This window comes from Aythya fuligula, chromosome 5 (genome assembly GCF_009819795.1).
Source record: "Aythya fuligula isolate bAytFul2 chromosome 5, bAytFul2.pri, whole genome shotgun sequence".
NCBI lineage: Eukaryota > Metazoa > Chordata > Aves > Anseriformes > Anatidae > Aythya > Aythya fuligula.
This window is the reverse complement of record NC_045563.1, coordinates 23153395-23163162: the sequence shown is the minus strand read 5'-3', so window position 1 is coordinate 23163162 and position 9768 is coordinate 23153395. Positions and strand designations below refer to the sequence as shown.

At 46.2% G+C, this 9768-nt stretch overlaps 1 protein-coding gene across 4 annotated transcripts in view; it reads left to right on the top strand.

Moving 5' to 3' along the window:
- The first annotated feature begins 473 nt into the window (after nucleotides 1-473).
- C5H11orf24 (chromosome 5 C11orf24 homolog) overlaps nucleotides 474-9768 on the top strand; it is a 29651-nt gene continuing 20356 nt past the window's right edge. Inside the window, exons 1-3 of one of the 4 annotated variants that reach the window (XM_032188906.1) lie at nucleotides 474-531; nucleotides 1133-1255; nucleotides 8435-8524. The gene's annotated coding sequence lies outside the window, so the exon portion shown is untranslated. Of the gene's footprint in view, nucleotides 532-1132; nucleotides 1344-4224; nucleotides 4246-8434; nucleotides 8525-9768 lie in introns of those variants that run through there. The other 3 variants (XM_032188904.1, XM_032188907.1, XM_032188905.1) reach the window with 3 other exon arrangements.

Sequence of the window (9768 nt, the reverse complement as noted above, 5' to 3'; positions counted from 1 at the left end):
TTTTCAGGCTGTGGCAGAAAGCTGCCCCTCTGGCTGCCGCTCCTCAGCCGAGAGCCGGCCGGGGCACGAGCCTGACCCCCAGAAAACAGACAGATCTCAACGCGCGGTGCGCATTTGGGGTAATTTACACGTGCTGACAGCAAAGGAGCGTTTGTGGCCCTGCCCCGTGCGCAAACTGGAGCCGGGGGGGGGGGGGGGAGGCGAAAAGACGCTCACGCAGGGGGCGGAGGGAAACAGCCCCTTCCTCTAGGCCCCTCCGCCCTCCACTGGGCCCAGCCCCCGCGCAACGCCATTTCCGCCCTCCCCTCGCCGTTTCCGGGGTGACCGGAGAGGATGGGGGGCGTGCCTGGTGGGGCGTGGCCTACGCTGGAGGAGGCGGGGCTACATCCGGGAGGACCAATGGGGAGCGGAGATGGGCGGGAGGGGCGGGGCGCGGCGGCGGCACGTGGCGGGGCGCGGCGCCGCCCGGTTCCGCTCCTGCCCCGCGGGGGCCGCGCCGGTACCGGGCGTGCGGCCGCCGCCTGCGCCGGGGTAAGCGGCACGCTGCGGGCGGGGGGGCACTGCGAGGGGGCAGGCAGCCCGACCGCGGGGTGTCCGGTGGGCTTCGCGGCAGGGTGTCTGTCGTGGGGCTGGGGTCTGGGGCTGTGCAGCGCTGAAGTGGTGGGGAGGGAGGAGCCCCGTGTTGGCAGCGTGGTTAATAACCCTGCCTGCACCCCAGGGCTACCTGCAGCTCCTTCTATTTCCCTCTGGGCCCTTTCAAAGATATGGGGTCTGGGGCGCTTCCTGGTGGTGCCACAGACACGCACAGAAAGTCTGGTGTCTGGGTGAGTGGGGGAGGCTGCACGGAATACAGATTGCCTTTGTGAGTGGCATTCCTGCTCCGCGTGGAGGAATGAAGTGTTTTTCATCCTGTGCCCCATCGCTTACCCCAAGTAAATGTTTTCATTAGGTTTAATTGTGCCCTGGGCAGTGCTAGCATGCTGCCATGAGACAGTAAGAACGAATTCTGTTCTTTGACCAGGCTCTTAAATGCAGCATCTGCCAGGGACATCCTGTTCCAGCAGTTCTTGTCCTGGTAGGTTTAGTGAATCCCTTAACTCGCCTCTCTTTGTCTACAAACTTTGTCTTGTAGGACTGGCAACGAAAAATCCTGTGTCAGGATCCTATTGAGTAAGGTGCCTTGGCATCCAGCGTGTTAGCTGAATGAATCCCTGCCAAACTTGGTCATGCGACAGCACTCCGGCTTCCCGATAAAGTGAGTTAACCGACTGCTTGCCTAAGGAGCCACTATAGGAACGCTGACCCTCCCTGCCTGGAGCTAATCTGCGACCTTGCTGATTGAGGTGAACTCCCTGATTCTGAGTATTTGGTGCCCTTTAGGCCTCCAAGGGTTTGCGGCTGATCAGTAGCTTTGAAAACTAGGCTCTAAGATGCATGTTGATGTCTCTCTCTCTCTCTCAAAAGTGCATGCATTTCTGTATTAATCTTACTTACCTATCATAATCATCCACTACTGTATGTGTTAATGCAGTCCATTACATGACAACGGGTAATTTAGAAGGGATCTGTCCAGTTTTATTATCTTTCGTGTCTATAACAGGTTAATGTGCTTGCTGTGCATGTTTGCTGCTTGGTTCTAGTTTAAATACTTTATATGCTTGTATATGCATGTGTCCTTTTTTGTACTTTCTTGGGGAAAAGTTTGGATTATGTGCCTCTGAACATGTAGCTGCAGACATCTTTATTTTTTTGTTTTAGCTGTAAATTCCCTGTTGGGTTTATAAAACCATCTGCCAGAAAACAGGCCTTGCATCTGGCTATCTGCTATTGAAATTCTAATTGGAACCTCTGGGCAACCTGCAGCCTCAGCCTCCTAAATTGAGTCTCCTGGTGCAGACTTTTCAGAGGCAACGGAAGTAATTTGCAAGCAAAATTTCAAGCTTCAGTGATGAAAAATGCCTGTGCTGAAGGCCTGATAATGTACTTAAAGGCTCTGGCTGCATACCCTGGATTACAGGGTAGGTGCCTGTTTAAATGTAGTAGCTGACTTTTCAGGGTATGTGACTGACTAAATTTTCAAGGGACAATGTTGCAGGGATGTTAAGGAACGGAGATGTTTGTTTTAAGCAGCGTGTGCTGGAAATATCCGAAACTTTGCCTGAAAAAACTGTGCAGAATTGATTTGAGTCGAGTTTCTTGTCTTGCTTTGTTTCTTTTTAAAGGCTTGGTTAAAACTTTTCTCCGTGAGGCTTTTAGTGTATGCTTCCACTGACAGCTGCCTGTGCTTTAACGCGTAGCATTAACCTACCATGTGTTCTGGGTAGTGTTATCTATGCTTGAACCACAGTTTCATAAATTGAAAGCACCATAAAGCAGGTCCAGCCAGAGTTTATGCCAGCATGCTGAAGTGAAAAATGATGAGGAAGCAGGAGGAATGAACTTGTTACTCAGCTATGCACTCACAAACCAGAGGAGCATGTGCGTTGTCGTTGCTGCTTCTTCCTGGTTGATGTGTGTGCTCTAGGCTTGGAGTGGTGCTGCGCTGTTCAGAGCAGTTGCATCAGTGGGTGGGTGTCTTGCACGTGTTTCTTTCCCGGTCCTGATCTCCATATGGAGATCTTTGACATTGCCTGCGTGGGTGTGGGGAACAGCCACGCTCACATCCTTCTGCTCTGACCTGTTTCTGGCTTGGAGGCCTGCTCTTGGAGCTGGACCCCACACATAAGCATGTTCAGGCACTGCTCATGTCTGTTTTAATTTATCCTTCCCCTTTAATTGGTACTTTACATTTGATACACGCTCCTAATAGCAAGAACAATTATGCAATAGGAAAGCTGAAGGAAAAAGCAGACAATTCACCAGTGCTTGCGTGCAGATCCTCAGCTGCAGTGAATTGTTACAGCTGCCTTGCAGAGCAGTGGCAATCCACACCAGCTGACTGTTTGTCCTTTGAAGTGCTTAAATCAAGATCAGATGCCTTTCTGAAAGATGTTCGTGCTATTAACACGTAGCTGGTGCAAGGTTCATTTATGTGGTAGGTGAGATAACTCCCCTCGGCAGGGGAGTTACTGGATGAAATTCCATGGCTTATGCTGCACAGGAAGCAGAACTGGGGGATCTTTGTGGCTTTTTTTATTATATTTTTTTTCCCTCCTACCCTTCAGATCTGTGACTCTCTAAACCACAAAAATGGAGTCAAAGGGAGGTAATTCTGTTGGAGCAATCTGACTCAATACTGTGTGGGTAGTGTGTGGGGGCAAACGTTGATGTTCATGTCTTTTAGCCAGCCTGCCCAGGCTGCCAGGACTGAGCAGCCAGCGTGCTTTGTCTTCTGGTGCTGAGATGGGACACTGACTCACCAGCTGAAGGACTGGGAGAGCATTGTACTTCTGCTGGATGCCTTCTGATGCTGTGTGCTCTTAGCTTAGTGAAGTTGCTTCCCTTCCTGGCTTTCAGCCTGTCCTCAAGGTGTAACCCTTTGTCATACCTGTACTGTCAATGTAATCCAGTACATTTGGATCTTGAATTACTCCCAAAGAGCTGTTGACCTTGTTGAATGGGAAGCCAAGAAGTCCTCTGAAATAAACTGCTGTATTCCTTGAGCCCATTCTGGCCTGCATGTAGTCTGCAAGCATTCATTCCTTCTCTGTGAATTCCACTCAGAAATTCATGGAGCTTGCGAATCTGGCGAGTTTGACAGCTGGGGTGTAAGGATGTTGCTGGAGCTGCAGGGACAGTAGTGATGCTGAAAATGAATGCAGGCAGAAGCTGAAGTGTGCTTTGGAAATGTCATTCACAGTTCCCCTAGCTCTTGCTGCTGGCAATCCAAGAAGGCTGTCGCAGAGGTAAGGCCCCAGGGTGCCTGCAGTAGGTTGTCCTTTCCCAGACTGGGAGCTGTCTCCTTGTAGTGTGGTGCAGGATCCCCCTCTTGCAGGGATGTGAGGGTTTTAGGGTGACTTGTTCTTTGATTTGTGAAGTTATGACCTCAGGTCTTGGCTGTGTCATCGGCATGCCTTTCACTTGCCAGAACATGCCTTCCCAGTGAAATGCTGCGACTTCAGGTTTCTGAATCTCTGCTCCCAGCCCCTTCGGTGCTGTTGTTTGGTGGCACAGTGGGTTGGGTTAGAACAAAATATCTGCCTTCAGAACACTCCTCTCTTCTTTTCCTTCTTTCCATTACTGCATGTTCCTGTGAACAGATAATCCAGGCTCTACCAACACGAGCAAGCGACAAGAACTGTGGAAGTAAGTGGGTTTTACAGCTCGGTGAAACCACCCGCTTGCCTTGTTGGTGTGGAGAGAGGGGTGAACGCTTAGCTGCCTGTGCTGTCTGCATTCCTTGTTGCTTCAGGTCTGTAGGCTTATTTGTGGAAACCCTGCATGTAGCTGATGGCTCTGCCTTGTGGTTACCCTGATTATCACTGAAGTGAGGTTTCCTGCAGTCTGTTTTGAATGTCAGTCAGCGTAGGTGCCAATGCTTCTGGCAGTCTTCCACTACCTTTGTTTTTTCTCTTCTGGAGGCTTTGCCTCCAGGATCAGATTTTGAATTCCAGCACTGAGGAGTGGGGGTGTCACTGTGGTGACACCGAGCTGCTGTGTGTCATCAGATGGGACGAGGCTGGAACAGGCTCCTGCAGCGCAGCTCTGGCTGCATCTGCAGACACTGCCTTGCTGTGGTGGGACAGCTCATCTCACTTCACATAATGTGCTGTCCCTGCGACAAAGGACAGCCCAAGCCCAGATTTTCCATCATGTCCTTTCCTCCAAGTTCAAGTGATAACTTGCCAACTGTTTGGAAAGCACATCGGGGCACTTGTTAATTTTTCTTGTAGGAAAAGGTGGTATGAAGGAACGAACTGAGGGATGAGCACCAGCAGTGTGGCTTCTCAGCTTGGTCCTTGTGCTGATGAGCTGAGCAAATCAAGTCACTTCATCTTTGCAGCAAAATCCTTCCTTCGTTCCCTAGCTGTCCAGATAGGCCTGCGTCTGCTTTAACTTACTTAGGATCGGGGCTATCTCTTTGTGCATGCAGGCAAACTTGGGCTGTAGGCCTTGCTGAGTCCTTTAGGTAGATTGCTGTGTAGTACAAAGCACAACCACAAACGTTTACCTTGCTGGGTAGGTGGGAGAGGCATCCTTGAACCAGTGGAGAGAAGGAAAAGATCATTGGGATTGCCCTCCCGGAGCACCAGCAGAATTGGTGCTCAGCCTGGACAACTGCTTTATGCAGTAGTTCAGCAAAACACTTGAGCATGCACTTCAGACAGAGGAGGTGCAAAGGTTTTAAGTTTGCCTTTTAAAAAAAAAAATGTAGGGAGAAAAACAATTTGGTGAAATGAATGAATATTCTCTTTGAATTTTGCGTGTATATTTGTGCTGGGTTTGTTTATTGAGCATAAGGAGAATTTGCACCACTTTAACTAAATCTGTGTTTAAATCCACTTAAGTTAAACTCCCAATACAACTTGTATGTGGAGACCAGGCTGAAATCTCATTAATTTTAATAGGATTAAGCATGTTCTTTTGGTGGGTCTTCTTCTCTATCTTTCTTTGTCTGGCTTCTCTGTATTAAAAAGCAGGATAAACCTCTCTGCTCATCTATCTCTTTGTGCAAATGCTTTGACAGTCTCAGGGATATGGCTCTGGCTGCATACAGTAATTCTTCATGCATTTTTTTTTCTCTTGAGCTTTCAGCTGTAGTCCTTCTGTATCCAGGCTTTTTTTAGCTTTTGCTTCCCCTAAAGGCCCCAAAACTTCTGACAGCAAGTCATAGTTAAGTGTTAGCCTGGTAGGTTTCTACCCTCAAAATGATTTTTTTTTTCACGCCATCTGGACGGATCTGAAACTGGTGTGGAACAAGTCCATTAGGAGAGGGAGAATTGGTTGAAGTTAGCAGAAACTGTGTCCAGATAAGCTAGGACAAAACTTGTACCGATTTGTGAGCTGGGAATATGCTGAAGAACAGGCAATAAAGGCCCTAATGCTATGAATGCAAACAGGTTGAAGGGAAATATAGGGGATCTATTTAAAATCAAGTAAGCCATTAATTGGAAAGGAGACTGTGTAATGCATTTGTGTTACCTGTTTATTCTTCCTTTCCTCATTTCTCAGTGTACGTTTTCTTCTGAATCTAACTCTTGACTATTTTTTACGTGTGTAAGTATGTAAAGAATATTATAAGAAAACTTCCTTTCCCTCTCTTCAGAAAAGATGAACCCTGCAGCAGGTTTTTCTGCTCATTCCTGCAATGCCCTTAATGGTACTTTGTATGTATACGCTCTCATAAGAAAAGTAGACCCAGACACTAAGCTGGGTGTGAAGAGACGGGATTGATTTTCATTTCCAGCTCTGACTGCTTCCAGCTATAGGATCTACAGGAGACTGTTCAGTCTTCTCATGACTCCTGTTTCTCCCAGTGAGATAAGGGAGGCTTGGTCAGTCTTACCTCCACTGTGTTCTTTTGAACCGATGCCCTGTTGCATTACGGACTGATAGGTGTTACAAAGGTTAAGCTGCTGTATGTGTGTCAGCAAAGCTGTGTGCAAACTGTTGACATCATCAGCTTATCCTTTTGCCGTAAGAGTTAAACACCTTCACCCTCTGACAGAAGTTACACTGGCAGGAGTGTTTGCACTTCAGTTCCTATATCTAATCAAAAAGGAGAGCGTGTTGGAAAATGTCATGGAATAAACTTTTTTCCCCCAAACAACGAAAAGGAGACTTACTGAGCAAGTTAAGGATGGGAGTGTCTGGTCGAGAAGCATCCAGTGATAAGGTCAAATTCCCAGTGTCAGAGCAAAGAGCATCCCCGTTTACTTCCTAAATCTCTACAAACTGTCTTGTGGATGCTAGTCTAATTGTTAATAAACAGAAAGTGTTGCTGTAAACTTTGTAATGCTTGTCTCAGCTGTGCTGATCAGGGTTTTTCCTTCTGAGACTAATTTTCTCTAAGGTTATGTCTGTCCTCTTGTTTCTAAAACTGTCCCAGCTGATCTACAAAAATGATGTTGTCACTAGGATTTCACAGTAATTGATGTGAATCTTCATGTGTGTTTCTGTCACTCTTGGACCTGAAGAGGCTTTAATAAAGGAACTCTTTTTACCCCATAAATAGTGAGCAGGCCAAGAGCCCTTGGAGCATTTCTGCGTGGCAGCTGGTTGCGTGACAGGATCTCCCCTTGCATAGGGATGCCTCTCAGGTTAAGCTTGCTGCATCCCTTACTCCTTGCTAGATTCCTTACCACAACAGATCCTTGGTTAGTGATTAATAGCTTGCTAAACTTTGCAGGCTTCGGTAAGATTATATCTTTGTTTGTGCACATCTAATCCTTAAACATAAACCATTGAACAAGCCTGGGGCTAGGAGTGGATACAGTCACACGGAGGCTCCTTACCTCTTAATCAAGTGCATTTTGCAGTCTCGAATCTTAAGTCGCTGTCTTATTTACAATTAAGCTTCGTTAGGTTGCAACACATTGATAAATACATAACTGCTTCTCTCATATGAGTGAGGTGTATAATTTCATCCACAACACCATCTTCAGAAGGAATATCTGAATGAAAGAATCTTAGAATAAAATCAAAAACGCCTGGTGGGGGGTGGCATTGTTTTTCCTCTGCCTTGCAGCTGCAGGTTTCAATACTGTTAGCAAGCTGTTCTTTCTGTGTTGTGTGTTCTACGCTTGGTCTCTGACCTCTCTGAAACTGGAAACAGATGTAATGCAAACTGTGGAGTGGGCAAGTAAGTGGTCCTCTGGGAGCTGACTGAGAACTACAAATCCTTGTGCTAAATGAGCTCTTAGCTTATTGCATGTCTTGGGGCAAATCCATTTATTTGCAGAGCAGTATTGAAATCAGCAGAGGTTCCTTCTGGATTTGAAGTATGTGCTCCAAAATTGTGATTCATGAGGTATATCCCACAGTGCACTCAAGCATTCACATTTACAGTTGCTGCTGCTCAACATACAGTGAATGCCATCCAGTGAACATATTTCATATGTCCAATGGCAATGATTCATCTTTGTAAAGGATATCTGGATGAAGGAGAGAATTTGTGAAACAAAATTCATGCGCATATTCATTTTAGTAATTTATTAGACATGTAAGAGATGGTGATGCAGGAGACCACAGGTGGTTTTAATGTGCCTGTGTGTGTACGTTACCTCTGTTGCCACCCTGATAGCAAGGTCGAGGTGAAGAAACTGAGTGAACAAAGATGTTAGGACTGAGTGTAAACAGTTTGCTTTCTATCTTGGCAAACTAATGTACAAATCCTGTTGTTAGACACAAATAAAAGATACTAGGATGAATGCTGTCAGGAAACTTAACTATTTCTACCACTGTATTTCTGCCCCTATAAATGGCTTTTGTTACTGTAGCTTGGAAAGAGTTTGTAATGTCAGCTTAAAGCTAACAGTTCTATTTCTTTATACAGTTCCAGTAAAACACTGCATGCCCTTGACTGTTGTTAGTACATCTGCTTTGCTCCTGCTGAAGACATCAATGGCTGAAGTCCTGTGTACAGGTGAGCGCTTGCAAAAAGGTCCCGTGTTCACTTCTGATCTTTGCCCTGCAGAGGTGCAGTGCAGAGCGAGGGCTCTGTTGTTAATGACTGGGTTAACTTTTTCTTTTGTCTTCAGGAAAGTTATTGCCTGAGGGAAATGGAGGAAATGTGCAGCAGCTCTAAGAATCAACGACTAGATGGTGGGCATGCAGTTGAAGTGGTTACAGTTTCTTTGATGTTATAGGCATTAGTATATGGAAAGAGTTTCCTATCTTTGCCTTTCAGTGCTAGAGGATTTGGTAAGCAAGATTTGAAACCTAATTCTTTCTGAGATGGCTGTCATAAGAACAAAAAATAAGGTGTGAACATCTAATCCTCATTCTATAGGGTTCTCTTTCTGCTACGTTATCTGCTTGGGCAGATTTACCTGACAATACAGTTCCAGGCAATTGAAATGTAAGTGTACGCCTGTAAAGTGGCTTGGATGCTGCAGAAACTGAGTGAGAAAGAAACTTGATTTTTTTTTTTTTTTTTTTGGTGGAGAAGCTCATGGAGACAATCACTTCTTCCTAGGGCAGAGTAAACCTTTAAATTCTCCACATTTGTGAAGATCCTTGCACTGAAGGCTAAAAGTACTGGTTACTTGACTATTCATTCCATACCAGCTCTCAGGAATACGAGTTGTTATAATAGCTTTGTTAAATCCTTCTGTGGATGCTTGCATACTTAACTCTAGATACAGCTGGCAGAGCTGATGGTGTTTCTCTGCCCTGCTGGAGCTCGCATGTGTCTCTGCTGTCATTGCTCTGAATTAGGACCCTGAATGTGGGGTGGAGCCTCCTCTGATGGAGAACCCCTGTTCTTGTGGCGCTTTATGAAGTCTTCGTGGTTACTGACATTAGGATAATTAATGTACTTCCTGCAAATGATAAGGGGTCTGATATAACATTGTTATTTACCTCCTAAACGAGCAGAATAAATATCACCTGAATTGCTTCTTAATTCCTGCTCTGTAGGTGAATCAATTTCTTGAAGGCAAATTTAATTCCCTCAGGGTGTAGTTAAGTAGCATTTTGGTGTGCTGCTTCGCCTTTACAGAAAGGGAACTGTGGTTTGAGAAGAAGCGAGTCTGTGTCTGACCCAGATGGTTTGCAATAACTTCACGTGGCACTTGAGTGGTGTTTGCCTGAGCAGGGTCTGGCACAGGGGGTGGTGGACAGGAGGAAGAGATGAGAGTTTCACAAGATTGCTTTGTCATCAAGCTT